Raw genomic sequence first — 15813 nt, 5'->3', positions numbered from 1 at the left:
TTTATCTTAAATAGCTATTCACCCTCCCTTGTATTTACCTCCCCTGATGTATTTATAAAGAGCCCTGCTCAGCCTTCTTTTTGCTAGACTAACCAAGCCAAGCTCTTCCAGTCGCCTCTTATAAAACAGGTGCTCCAGTCCCCTGCTCGTCCCAGTTCTTCTTTGCACCTGTTCCAGTTTGAATTCATTTTTCTTGAACATGGGTGACCAAAACTGTACAGTATTCCAGATGGGGTCTTACCAATGCCTTGTGCAATGGCATGAATACTTCTCTCTCTAAATAAAATGCACTGCCCGATACAACCTAGGATCAATTTTGTCATTTTGTCAGCTGCACACATTGCTTATAGTCCTCCTATGACAACCCACACACCCAGGGGTCTCTCCTCCTCTGTCACTTCCAACTGCTGAGCCCCCAGCTTCTAGCAGAAATTCTTGTTGTTAGTCCCTTAGTGCATGGTGTGGCACTTTGTACTATTACATTTAATTCCTATTTCTATTACTCCTGTCCTCAAGGTCATCCAGGTTTTCCTGTGCAATACTCAGATCCTCCTCTCCATTGATGGTACCTCTCAACTTTGTACTGTCAGCAAATTGCATTAGTATATTCCTCCTACTTGTGCCTAGGTCATTGGGTTCCAAGTCCAATCCTTGAGGAACTCCACCAGTAACCTCCCTCCAGCCCAATAGCTCTTTTCAGCACAACCTGTTATCTTCTCCTCTGGAGCTGGTTCCTTACCAGCCTTACAATTCCTGGCTCTGCCACTGACCTACTGTGTGACCTTGGTCAAGTCACTTCATTTCACCTCTCTGTGCCTGTCTCCCCTCTGAGCCTGTCTTGTCTATTTAGATTGTAAGCTTTGGGGCAAGGGCCATCTCTATTATGCTTTTCTACAGTTCCTATCACAGTGAGGCCCTGCTCTCTGTTGGTGTCTGTGTGTGCTACCATAATACAACTAATACTAATTTAAATGTTTGACTGCTTACCTCTTAGCCCAGGTTATGTGACACTCTTAACCTTTCCTCAAAAATCACTTCTCCTAGGGCCTGATCATCTGTTACCCCACCCTCTTTTCTGCCCAAACTAATTTTTACCTCCTACCATGTCACTCCCTCCATTCTGAGTAATGGAACCAAATGTTTTGGGCAATGAGGTAGCAAAAAGAGGGAATGACTTTGTGCATCTCCTCAGACAGACTCTCCCCATTAGTGTGAAAAACTGTCTACTTCTTATCGCCTTGTCAATGTGTCACATACACACAGATCTTGCATGACAATGTTCTTGGGTTACATTATCCAGATGGAAGAGCAGGCTTCAAGCATCATGCTTCCCCATCTAACCCAGGTAAGATGAACCTTGTGGGCACAATGGATCAAATAACCTTTATTAATATGTAGCTGTTTTCTCACACCCAGGTCTAGGACCACAGTGAAGGATCTGTTCTCTCTCTGCCTGCTGGTACTTCAGTCACAATGAAACTTCCCCAATTATTTCTGTAGTTCCATGGTATATTTATGTTGCCATGAAGATGCAGATGGAACCATCCCAATTACTCCTTGTTTATTGAAGAACTAGGATTATATTGGGTTTATGCAGAATAAACACTCAAGAAAACAGCTTTCAAATAGAACCCATCTAAAGAAACCTCTGTGACCACCTTTCTCCCAGAGGAAAATCTGACTTCTGCTTGGGACCCTGTTGAGGAGGGTACTTAACCATGTCCCTAATTAAGTGTGTAAATAGTCCAACTGAAGTGAATGTACTTACATTTAGGCACATGTTTAAGTACATTCTTGAATCGGGGTCAAAATAACTAACAAAGAATAAATGGTCTAAAAATGGTAGAAACTACTGATAGAAAAGACCTGTCAGATTCATATGAATACGCTCAGCTAGTGGCGTATCTATCACAAACCACAGGAGACCATGTCTCATCCTCTGTGCTGTTGCACAACTTCTGCTGATCATCCTCTGTTGATTGCATGGCTGATTGCTTGAATCATAGAAGATTAGGGTTGGAAGAGACCTCAGGAGGTGATCTAGTCCAACCCCCTGCTCAAAGCAGGACCAACACCAAATAAATCATCCCAGCCAGGGCTTTGTCAAGCCGGGCCTTAAAAACCTCTAAGGATAGAGATTCCACCACTTCCCTAGGTAACCCATTCCAGTGCTTCACCACCCTCCTAGTGAAATAGTTTTTCCTAATATCCAACCTAGTCCTCCCCCACTGCAACTTGAGACCATTGCTCCTTATTCTTTCATCTGCCACCACTGAGAACGGCCTAGCTCCATCCTCTTTGGAACCCCCTTTCAGGTAGTTGACAGCAGCTATCAAATCCCTCCTCACTCTTCTCTTCTGCAGACTAACTAAACCCAGTTCCCTCAGCCTCTCCTCATAAGTGCCCTAGCTCCCTAATAATTTTTGTTGCCCTCTGCTGGACTCTCTCCAATTTGTCCACATCCTTTCTGTAGTGGGGGGCCCAAAACTGGATGCAATATTCCAGATGTGGCCTCACCATTGCCAAAGAGAGAGGAATAATCACTTTCCTCGATCTGCTGGCAATGCTCCGACTTCTACAGCCCAATATGCCATTAGCCTTCTTGGCAACAAGGGCACACTGTTCTCATCCACTGTAATCCCCAGGTCCTTTTCAGCGGAACTGCCGCTTAGCCAATCGGTCCCCAGCCTGTAGCAGTGCATGGGATTCTTCAGTCCTAAGTGCAGGACTCTGCACTTGTCCTTGTTGAACCTCATCAGATTTCTTTTGTCCCAATCCTCCAATTTGTCTAGGTCACTCTGGACCCTATCCCTACCCTCCAGCTTATCTACCTCTCCCCCCAGCTTAGTGTCATCCACAAACTTGCTGAGGGCCCAATCTATTCCATCATCCAGATCATTAATGAAGATATTGAACAAAACTGGTGCCAGGACTGACCCCTGGGGCACTGCTTGATACTGGCTGCCAACTAGACATCAAACCGTTGATCACTACCCATTGAGCCCGACGATCTAGCCAGCTTGACCACACTTTGGTTCATTATGAAATATACTCAAGAGACCAAATAATCAATGTCAGTCAGGTGTATTAATATGGTATAAGAAAAAGGTTCTCTACAATACCAGTCTTCAAAGAGCAATCCTGTGTGGCAATGCTACATTCACCGTAGGCGGAAGGTGTGCTCCCTGAATTTGCGACTCTAAAGCCATCCTTTTATACTCTACTTGTGTACCAGTAAAAGGTATTGTATTTGTCATTTGAAACTGGATTTAATTAATCTGCTTTCTACCTTGCTTGTTTCTGAAACACCCCTCTTTTTTGTTCTGAACTCATGCATTCCAGGTACTAAGGAGCATGAAGTCACCTGCCGTATTTCTGTGGGTAATTCCTTTCCTGTTGCCATGAAGAAATGATCATCTCTCTTGACACTGACAGTTTTCCTAGCAACTCAAGCCAAGGCTTACTTCAGCTAATGCAAGGTGTGGTGGGATACTTAGCATGAGTGTACAGGATTATAACAAAGGTATAGGCCAATCTGGGCTATATAACTACTATAATAATGCTTAATAATATGTATACTTAAATGCTTAAAATATATATTGTGGGTAGTAGTATCAGCATAATAGACACTTGCTAGTATATATATGTATTAGTCAACTGGTATAATAGTTTCTGGTAAATCCTATATTAACTGGTTTAGTTCCTTCTGCTCAGCCTAGATCATCCTTGATTTTAATTTAAAATTTTTCCTGATGTCCTTTAGGTGACTGTTGTGACACTTCCCAGGGATGCCAAGGGCACTATGCTACAACCTGCCCTTAGCATGAAGAAGTCTTGTTTATGCCTGCGTGGGTCAGCTCCAGAAGCAATGGGCAACATGAGCAGTTCCTTCTAGACTGCTGCAGGCCCCACCCCCTCCAGGTTAGCGATAGGCAGCATCCCCGGAACACTCCGAGCACCTTCCTGGAGTACCCAGCCCCTGTGTCACTTGACGCTTGCATTATTCACAAAAGCCATACTTTCCAGCTCACCAGGTAAACTTCAGATCGCTGCTCTGCTTAACACACAGCACTTAGATATGTTTGTAGTGAAAACAGGTCAATGTTTATTTAACAAAGGCTAAAGATTCAAGTGATAGCAAGTAGAAGTATTGGAAACGAATGGTTACATATACAATAAAATCATAATACACATTCTAGAACCTAGCCTTAACTAGATACTTTCATGTGTTATAGAGTAAGGCTTACCCCACAATCCTTCCAGAGTTTTAGAGCCAGTGATAAGACACATATTGCTAGTTTGCCTCCTCAGTGAAGGATCCAGGTGTATCTCTGCACCCCCAGATATGCCCCCAAGATCTACTGTATTTACGCAGAAAGACTCTCCTCCTGCTGTTTTTTCTTCAAGTAAATTTCCTCTCAAATATTTTCCAAACTCTGTATCTAGACTGTTCTCAGTGGCACCAGATGACAGAACAAGGAGTAATGGTCTCAAGTTACAGTGGGGGAGGTTTAGGTTGGATATTAGGGGGGAAAATTTCACTAGGAGGGTGGTGAATCACTGGAATGGGTTACCTAGGGAGGTGGTGGAATCTCCTTCCTTAAAGGTTTTTAAGGTCAGGCTTGACAAAGCCCTGGCTGGGATGATTTAGTTGAGGATTGGTCCTGCTTTGAGCAGGGGGTTGGATTAGATGACCTTCTGAGGTCCCTTCCAACCCTGATATTCTATGATTCGATTAGCTTTTGGCTCAGTATGCAAACAGGCATACATTATGTGAGAGACAATGCCCAATATATACAACCAGACAGAAAGATGAGTCTATTACCACTTGTTTGAAAGGAACTTATCCAAGACAAGCTGGTTATCTGCCCTGGTTATCTGCCATAAGAACATAATTTTCAGTACAGACTATATACATTTCACACTGATTATGATGACCAGTGGGCTGCTGGCTCTTGGTAGATACCTCACATGTCAATCTTTAGTTAATTATTATGTAAATATTCAACACAGGGAATCCCTGTAAAATCCTATGCATGCCCTCTGCCAATTGGCACCAAGAAAGCCTTGGTTCACAACTGTTCAGCTCAATAGATCTCAACATTAGGAAAAATATCCTAATATTTATCCTAAATATACTTTTTAAAATTCTTGCTACCATTCTAAAGAATTTCTCTCCATCCATGCTGTTTACATCTTCCAAACTACAAATATTTATAGAGGTTATTATGTACCCAAATAATTGTTTAGCCAAACTATAAATGGAGACTTTAATGCTTTTTGTCTGTCTTTTAAAAGTCAATCCCTCAGACTCCAGTGTTAGAGATAGTTTACCTTCCCTACACCTGTTAAGTTTAATAGTCACTTTTGGGGGTTTTCCCTTACCACTGTACAGGTAGTGGGACTGAAAAGGTTTTCATTGTAATCCAGCTTTTGTAGTATAAATACAATTAAACTACTAATTGTGAACAAGTGTCAGAGATCCCATGCATAAGAAAATGAGGGTAGCTCAGCTAGTGGGTTATTTATCATAAACCATAGGAGAGCTCGGCTCATCACACAAACTATATGATGCCTACAAGAACAAAATCCTGAGTGCTAGTTTTAAGATCATATTACATTTACTGTGTGGGATAGAGATCTATTATACATGTCTCTTGCTTTTGTCTGTTCTCCAGAGAACATTGGGAATGACACTTTAAGTGTAAAAATAGGTTCTGATCATTTTTATTACTTTCCTTCATTCTCTTCCTCCCCCCATTAAAAAAAAAAAAAAAATCAACTCCTGGATTTTGGGTCAGCCTTCCCAATATGATCAGGAGTGGGAGGTGGTCTCCAAATGGTCTCCAAATTATTTTTTCCTTTCCCTTCAGGTTTCTGTTTATCATCTCTCCCTTTACCACCAAAATCTTGTGCAAGCAAATTGTTTAATGCAGCCCGATGCAGGAAAGGTGCTGCCTGGCTTTTATCATTTCAAAGACTGATTACTGCAATTCTCTGCCTGCCAGCTTCCCTGATGCCTTTGAAGGCTTCTGCCGGGGGTACTTAGCCATACTAGGTCATCTCAAAAGAGAAACCACTTTGCACAAGTTTCTTTGGCTTTCATTTAAGTAACTTGTTGATTAAAACATTGGTGAGTTGTGTGTGTTTGTCTTTTAGTCTTTAGCGGGTATTGATAGGCTATCTGGGTGTTATTCCTGACACTGTCACAATTTCCTCATTAGAAAATGGGTACAATAATACAAATGCTGTAGAGACACAAACTTCTCGAGTGGCTCTGAAGGATGGCTCTCTCTTTTTCAAGGAGTATGGATACAGTGCTCATGAGGGCCCACTGTGGCCCATAACTGCTGTAGAGTCACAACGGGTCTCCCCACAGATGACCCTGGTGTGTCCCCCGGGAACCGCACAAATCCCTGAGAATCTGCCAGGATTCTCTAGGTCTGAAGAAAAGTATCTGGCCAGAGTGCAAGCCCTAGATGCTCGGAGAGCAAAACCAAAGGCCCAGCCAATATGCTCACATCTGCGGCCTCTTAAAAATCACGTCACTGGAGTTAAGGAACAAGGATCACGTTATTGCTTAGTTACTGGCGCAACTTCCACACTGGCATCCTATTCCCCCATGTAAAGCCTCTTAGCCCTAACTGAAAACGGATAAACAGCAATGCTATTCCAGTTCATTGAGTGTGACTGACACAATATTTGAAAAACACCACTCAACCAAGGCAGTCAAGAGGGCTAGCACATACTTCAGGCTACAAGAAAACCTCATTAAAGCTAGCCTGAGCTGTACTCAGAAAAATCTATAGAGGTATCACAAAGATTGGTTTCCAAATGAAAAATAGAGGGTTGACAGGAACCTTACGACTTTTTATCTTTTGTGACAAGTTCATGAAGACAGAAAAACTTCTGTTTCACCCCAGAGCCACTAGATGGCAGTGTTACTATAACTAAGAAATATTTGGTGTTTTCAGTAGATTAAGAGCCAGTCTCTCTCGGTTGTGAAAATGTGGAACAGATACAGTTTTATTTGTGGGGAAAGATGAGGTTGAAACTATGGAAGACTTCATGCGCACAAAACCTGTTGCTACTCACACAAGGAATATTCATTCACCTCTTACTAATTTTCTATCTGCTCTACACAGATTAAGCTAAACAAAGCAACTGCTTCATAAAGCATCTGTTACCCACATGGGTTTGTCTGGAGCTATGTAATTTAAAATAAAAAAAACCCCAACGCCTCCAACTGTTGCCAGAAGTAGGCAGGTGTAAGTTAGTTGTTGCACAAGTCTCAAAAATCCACCCCCCCTTTCCTTCCTATTAAGAAATGTATGAGTATTATTTCTAGAGCACCATGCATTTGCATTTTGCTTTAGAGGCAGTTATGAAACATAGTCCCAGCCCTGAAGAGCTTGGCATTGTAAGGCTCTGATCCTGCAAAGGAATCCACTGGCCAAAGACCGATTTACTTTGATGTGACTTTGCAGGAAGGAGAGTCTGCACTTGCATATGCAGTTGTGGGATGGAGGCCCAGATTACACAAAACAATGACCAAGGGCAGCAGGTAAGAGAAGGGCGTGTTTTACATAAAATGGGGTCATGAGTTTGCTAGTTCTCAGTGTCTGCATCTGGGTGATTGGTTTTTTTTTTTTTTTTTTTTGAGAGGGAGATTTCTTTGTGTTTAAATATTATTTTAACATCTTTGGGACTAGGGCGAGGAGCAAAGTCAGAGAGAGACAAAAGGGATAGGGTTTGATTGCAGAGGAAGCGGTTACATGGTCTAACCTGTTTAAGGCACTTCCATATTCAAAGAGGTGGATCTAGACTCAGGGAGTGGCATCGCGGGAGAAAGCATGTACGCAGGTATAGGGCGACGATGTAAAGAGACCCTGAAGAGAAGTGGAATTGGCAGAGTGCAGCATGGGTGAGAGGCAGGAGATGAGAGCTGGAAGTGAAGATTCATGAAGGCGAGGATAAGTTTGAAGAGGATGCAGGGCCAGCAATAGGGCTCAGAGGACAGTCAGAATTACTTAGTCATAGAGGTCGGAGAGGCAGATGAGCTTCCTCTTCAAGTCCTGGGAAAGCAACTGACTAATTTGTGTCAGGCTTCCAAAAGATTGATGTGCCCTAGGTTACTGGCCAGCTCTTCACTTCTATAGTCATTATGGGTTAGCTTCCTTCTTTGCAGAGAGGAAATCCTTCACTGTCCCTGACATGGCACCTGAATTGGGGCAGTTGGGAGGAGAGCTGGGAACAGGCTAAGCCAGCTCAATTCTGTTGGGAATGTCCCCCATGCCTGCGGAATCCCCAGCTCGAGGGAGACAGCCCGTCTCTGGTCCTTATGCATTAGCTGACCAGTGCAAAGGGAGACTAGCAGCGCAGAACAGTGCAGGAGACAGGATGATAGTCAAACCGAAACACACAGTGGAATTTAGAACAATTATCTAAAAATCTGACCTGAAAGGTCGTCATTTTGCATCGTCCCCCAGAAGGATGACGTGCGAAACAGTTTTAATTTTTGTTGCGAATACAGCAATACGCATAGACAGAATAGGTGATAGCCCATTGGGTGCCCTAAGCAGGAATATTTTCAGCCCCCCACCCCCCACACACACACAATACTAAAACAGGCAAGTTCTTATAATAAAAAAGTGAATGGGGGTCCCCTTTAGCTGCTCAGGGCCCTAAGCAATTGCTTAGTCTGCTTATCCCTAGCAACGCCTCTGCGTGTAGAATCTGACACACTTGAAGGGAGTCATTCTTTTTCATAGGAGTATGGAGTGTCCTGTAAGCCTGATTTTCTGGAGAGGAAACTCATCCTTTTTAGGGGATCTGAAGGCTTTGATGCTACTTGGCTAAGTGGCTCTCATGGTTGGCTGTTCATGCGAGCTTTTGCAGAGAAGGTGGTGTTGTGGGAAGGGGAGGAGGGTAACCTCTTCCAAGTGTGTCAAATCCCTCCGCTGATGATGATTTATTTGCATTGCCATGGAACCTAGGGGGTTGATCTGCTTTGAAGAACTACAGACATTTGGTTTATAACCTTAATATTGCTCATTTATGTTTTGATGTATTTCCTTGTTGAAATCCCATTGATTTTTATTGGCCTGCTTTTATAGTTCCTTGGGTATCCTGTACACTTTGGTCATGACCCTTTCCCCTATTGTTTTCTTTTGATTGATGTACGTGCTCTTCTGCCAATTTTCAAACCTTCATATTGCATTTCTCTGCTCTTGTTCCTGGGACTAACTGGGTTCTACTGCATAAGGGCCAGAAACCAAAGTTTCCATTAGCGGTGAGGTACTGAAATATGAGCATTAAACCTTAATGGCCTTTTCCTTTTACTTACAGTAATCTGAAGGCCAATTGCTTACCAAAAAAGCTTAGATAAGCGAAGAATACACGGTATGGTAGAAGAGAGATCTCAAGGCAGCACAGGGCCTGTGGAGGACAGCAGTTATTTACAAGCATCTTTGGAGCCAGGTGAGTTGTATAGGTCTGCCTCACTAAGCAAGATAACACCAGGATACTGCGCCTGATTACTGCACTGTTTGTGGAGTCAGCACAAGGAGGCAGCTTGGCAGCGTGTTTGTGATGGTTTGAGATGCTCTGTGTGGGATTAGTTAGTGAGGGAATTTACTTAAGAAAGAACTTTAGTTCCTGAGCGATAAGAGAGAGCCAGGGTGAACTGCTGATCTAAATGAGTGGTTACCAGCGGCTGGTATAGGTAACAGTCCTTGTAATTCTGGCTCCCATTCTGTAATGCTGAGGCCCTTTGTCTGGCCCCAGTGCACCACTGCTTCCCTCGTACGATATATAATATAAAGCTAATAGTAAGGCGTTCTAGTAACAGAGCCTCACTACAATCCTGATGCCTAAGAGATTCATACATTACACACAACAGAGAGCACTCTTAGGGAAAATGCTGTACCAGACATATGACTCGAACCATGCTTTAAAACTAGATGGTGAGATGCAGCGCTTGAGAATACAGTGTCACAGGCAATCTTGAATTAGCAATGAGCTGTACTAGATGAACTTGTTGATTTCCAGAGGTAGCAAGAACCTGCTGCTCCCACTGACTTCAGTAAGCCCTGAACCTGCTTGGGAGGGCTGCTTCAGCACTTCTGGAAATCAGACACTGGGTATCTTCATACGTGCAAATTTTCTGTTCACGTTCCATTAGTGTTCTGTACCTGTGTGATACGCTTTAGTGAAGGTAGTATCGTTACTTGAATTTGTCACTGAGTTCAGTTTAAAGTGGTAGAACATCTGAAGAGCCAGACAATAGAATTGTGCCATCTTAACATGCTATTCATTGTTAGGTCTCCATTTTACGTGCAGGGCCTATTGGTGAGTGGCACCAGGGGGTGTGGGGGGCGTGGTGTCAGACAGCATGGGGAACAGCTGCCCAGGGAGTTGGGAACCAGCTCAGCAATTTGAGCAGCTACGTCTGTGTTTATGAAGTCCCCAGTTATAGCATCTGCTGGGAGATGAGTCAGAGCCATGAAATTAGGATACAAAAGTTACCCAAAGTTTGAGGTCATCTGGAGTCAGGGTTTGGTTTAACTCAGTAGGAAAATATGGTCCAGTTGCAAAGTTTGGATCCAAGAATTCGGTCCAGACTTGTCTCTAGAAAGGAATGGACCAGAATTAGACTCATCTTGTGAAGCTAATTTATTTTTCAAAATAATACTCCCAGAAAACAGCTTAGCCCTCTTGTTACCTAACTCATGTTGTTCAGACTCTATGTCCATAACTGGATCTAGTACTGCCTTTCTATATAATCTAAGAGTGAAATCCTGGCCACACTGTGACTTCACTGGGAATTTTGCCATTGACTTCACTGGAGCTAGGATGTCACCTGAGGTATTTATCTTTTACTCACTACCATAGTATGTGACCATCTTCCAAAATTACACCAATCCTTGTGAACGACCTAGAAGCCGGCCTCCGTTTTCTCTTCTCCCTCTCTTTCCAGTCACAGCGAGAATTATAGGAAGCTTCATTTACTCTTCTTGTCTTTCTCTCCTCCATTGTCAGAGTAGGCAGAGATAATGCTCACTAGTGTAACAGGGACGCTATGGCAGAGCGGTGGGTCTTGCCTATTGCACTGTGGTCATTTTTGGCTCTCATGGGAGGAAGTTCTGAACTCATTTACTCCTTTGTTAATAACAGGCATTTGTTAAACACCATCTTTTGTCCCAGAGCAAATTAACTAAATAAAACACCATGGTGTATTCAAACATGGCCTTTAGGATACTTTATTAAAAACAATAAATCAAGTGCTATGAAGGCCATTATTGAACTGGCTTTTATTGAGTTCTTCCGTTGTCTTTACCATCCTCCTTTAACCCCTCCTCCGACTCCTTTGCATTTATGATTTTGAAACACACTACATCACACAGACCCGCATGGCACTTTAATCTAATGCCACATTTTCAGGGGTTGTTTGTATCACTGAGAACCATATAATCATTTTATGAGCCTTTTGTTTTAGGGAATTGCGCTCATTGCCTTTATTACTCTGCCACTCTTTCTCTCAAAATCTGGTTATAATTATAAATAGCTTTTGTTAAAAGCGCTAGTGGGAAGACTGAATACCGGTCACAGTTGTTTCTCTTACCTATTGAAAAATATTAGATAAAAAGATAGGTAGCCCTGTTGAAAACAAAACCAAACAGCATTTTCTTATTCCTAAATCTGCCTTCCACTTAGGCTGGTAGTTAAATGGACCAGGGAAAAACCCCAATGTATTGAAAGCAAAAAAGCCTCTCTCACCTTCACACACCCAGCCCTAAATTCCAGAGAAACTTTGCAAACTCTGGAAACCAAACACAATTTTTAGCTCATACTGATAGATGAGGTTTAACTGATGGGCTGTCTACATTATAAATTGATTTAGATCTCTGGATGGGAGACCGATGCCTGTATATCACCAGCATTAAAATCTTGTCAATATCCATCCCTATCTTCTCACTTTCAGTTTCTTATACTCTCTTTGGATCTTGGATTATAGGTATAAGAAGTCTTTTCTTTCCTAACTATGCCAGTCAGACACTGTTTAAAATTCCAGAGGCCTATCTTTCATATACCATGAGCCTCTGGGAAGTCAATAAATGTCAAAGAAATGTCAGATTATTTATGTATTTATTAGGTCTACGGTGCATTTCTGAGGAGGCCGTATGGCATTTGGTCATCACATTCTTCGAAGACATAACACAGAGTAACAGCGCTGTAAATACATCAAATGAATTTCAACATTAGCCACAGTACAATAAATCTGGATTGCACTTAAGACAGAGTGTTGAAGAAGTCACTTCCCTCTCAGGCGTTTTCCTTTGCCAAACAGTTCTCTCAGCTCTGTACTTTTTTAAAGTGTATATAAGCACCTGTTTAGAGCAAGCAGAAGCCAGACTGGTTTTGGATTTAGCCTATTCATTTCATGGGATCATTTTAATCTGAATTGCTTCCAACTCCTGCAAACTTGTTTGTACCATATGTGAAGAAAGGACCATCATAAAGAAGACTTAGTGCTTAGATGTCAATAGAATAATGAAGCCCTTTCCAGGGCCTCCAGATAAATGATTTATGGCTATAGCACTGGCAACAGCTTCATTCCAGGATTGCCTAGGCTGTTTGTGAAGCATTTCTCCCCTCACCTTCCATAGTGGTTGCCAAGTACAGCAAGGTCAGCAGAGATTTTGCCCAGCCATGGGCACGGTTGGCTACATTTAAGGCTACGTTTAATTTGTGTGAAAGGGAGCTGATTGGAGCCCCCTTCATCTTTCAGAGGGATGTTGCACCTATGGAGCTGAAAGGCATAAGCTTGCAATGCTTCATCATGATCTCAGTGGAAGTCACATGGAATCTGCAGTCATTGGTAAAGAGAGAACGATGCACATGGGCCATGTTTTAGATTTCTGCTAGCTGAATGTGGCTCATGGATTGCCCTTGAGTTGTCCATGAAATAAACAGTATAATGCCTTTCCTGTGTCAGTGGTGTATGATATGATATCTTCATAAAAATAATTTCCATAGTTCCTTTAATCCTGGAGTACCTCCGCATGCTGTACAAACTGCTATGTTTCTCTGTATACAATAAATACCTTTGTTTTAATGACTAATTAATCAAAACAAGAAAGAACCAAGCTGTGTTGAGCTCTCAGAACAAAATGGCACATAGACTACTCTGAAATTTAAAGATGTGGTGCACAGGAAACAAAATGCTCACAGTAGCCTAACTACTGTACATCCACCCTATAAACTCTGGGGACAAGAGAGAGAGAGACAATTGACAGACAACATAAGTATTGGTAGGAGGAATTCTGGCCAAGGATACCTCTGATTACACCGTTATTTATAATTAAAAGGAGCCATGTGATCTTTAATATCCATGCAGAGCGACCTTGCTTTTTAATTCCCATCTGAAAGACCTACGTTCAGTATTCTCCCTGGAACTCAATGCATCTACTGTAGAGGGATGAAAGGTTGGGTTGATGTCTGGATTCATGCCGGTGGATCATTGGAGCTGGACATTTCAAATGTGCTGTGCTTAGACTTCTAAGCCAACTGCTCTGGAATGTAGCATCTGCTGCAACATGATGGTTAAAATGGGGCAAATTATTAATATTTAATGAATTTCAGTTTGTGAGTAATCTGCCAATAGAGTCTGTTTTTTATGAATTTGTCCATTTGATCAGACTATGGGTTGCTTGCAAATGATTCTCTGACTCTTTTTGTCTGTTTCGTTTGTAATGTGTATTGGCTACCAATTTGCATGATATTGCTGACCAAAACATTTATAGCCTGGAGGAAGGAAACGAAAGAAATTGCAAGATGGTCACAAACATTTCTGGGCACATATCTTGTGCGAACATTCTCATGCTTTCCACGAATGTTCCTGTGAACAAACAAATCACTAATGACTGCTTATGGAAAGTGAATAAGAAGGGATACTATAATGGAAGTGAATTGGTGATTCTCCATTCAAATGAATGTTCACAAATCCTTTATTGTTACTCTGTATTATTGTTAGGTTTACACTCTAATCTGCAACATAACATGACGAGTGAGTAACACAACAAACTGTAAAGAAAGGATGCCATGAGGCAGGACAAAGGTTACAGGAATCAGATCACACAGTTATTCAGTTTTGGTATGTTCACAGCTTGGTGTTTTAATCATTTAATATAGACACACGTGTGTGTTTGTGTATAGTCTTATTGCCTTTTACAGTACCAATTTAGCTCTACTCTTGATGAAATCTAAGATGTTTAAATTATTCCAAGAGATCTGCAGTGGAGTTTTTCTCTGGTCAGTGAATAATAATGGTATATCCAGGCTGCCAAGACTATGGTGCCATTTTACAGAAGATAAAGGTGGTTAATAAATAAGCTACTCTGGAGTGTTAGTTTCTGGATAGACAAGAATGTTATCAATTGGGAAAGAAGTTTATTACTGAAAGAGTTTTTATTATGCAGCATTTGTGTCAGCATATTGTTGGAGACCTGCAAATCTGTGGATATCCGCTTTATATCTGCGGACCATTTTTGCTGATCGCAGATTGGCTGCAGATACAAATTTTGTATCTGTGCAGGGCTCTACATATTATATCATTTTCTGGACCGTATAATAATATTGCATTGTACTTCTATAGAGCTTTTCATCTGAGGAACTCCTCAAAGAACTTTACCAGTTTTGATTACTTATCACAATGCCTCTGGGAGACAAAAAGAAATATTCTCATCCCTAGGGGACATTCAATATATCACATAGTGTAAGTGAAGTGATATGCTCCAAGTCACACTGAAAGTCCTTGGCAGAGCTGGGCAAAGAGAGGAAGGTTGGATTTGTATTTAAGGGACTGGAAAGAGGCATGTCCACATGGAAATGTAGTGCACGGCCAGCTACCTAGGGTGTAAATCTGTAATACTAACCTTCTGTGCACTGTCACCGTGTGGACCCTGCTACTGGTGCACTAAAAGCTCCATAGCACACTTTGCCATCCTGCTACCACACCCTATACGTTTGCAATGGTCACATGGCCAGCTAGTGTATGGCAGGCTAGTGCACTGTAGATTCACACCCTGGCTTGCCACACACTGTCTGTCTACACAAGCCCTCAGACTTGAGGCATATGGATTCTAGTCCTGGCTTTGACGCAGACTGTCTGTGTGACCACTTAATTTCTTTGTGCCTCAGTTCCGGGGATAATGATACTTCCTTTTCCCATCCTTTGTCTTGTCTGTTCAGACTGCAAGCCGTTTGTACTGTGCTTAGCACAATGAAGTTGTTAGAGCCTTGGGCCACCACCATACTTGGCCCACCACCTTGGGCCAAGTAACACAGGTTTTCCTGTTCAATGGCTTCATCCTTTCTCCCACTGGCGATCATAACGTTTTCCCTCTCCAGTGCAGCACATACACAATTAAGCCTGGGTTAGGTGATGGATGGCAAATGTGGGTAGCCCAATGTGCAACAAAGCACGGGATGGACTAAGGTCTGACTCTAAGGTAATGGTGATGGAATCCATTCAGAGGTTAGAACTGTGAGTTTTCGATTAGCCTGTAGCCATAGCACCTTGAGCTGTAATCTTGTCAGTTTCTATAAGCTGTGTAGGGTGAGGACTGATCAGTACCTGGACAGGAAACCTTTAAGGAAAACTCAAGCTGCTGTAGGTAGGTGAACTGGGTATTCAATAAATGTCAGTCTTCCCCCTCACCCAGGGTGAGCCTATACCACAGCATGGCATTAGGGGGTGATGTGCTGCTAGAAGCACTGCCAGTCAGGTGTGGCATAAAACTGAGGTTCTGA

The sequence above is a fragment of the Terrapene carolina genome, unplaced genomic scaffold (assembly GCF_002925995.2).
Source record: "Terrapene carolina triunguis isolate 2854851 unplaced genomic scaffold, T_m_triunguis-2.0 Scaffold96, whole genome shotgun sequence".
NCBI lineage: Eukaryota > Metazoa > Chordata > Testudines > Emydidae > Terrapene > Terrapene triunguis.
This window is presented reverse-complemented; position numbering follows the sequence as displayed.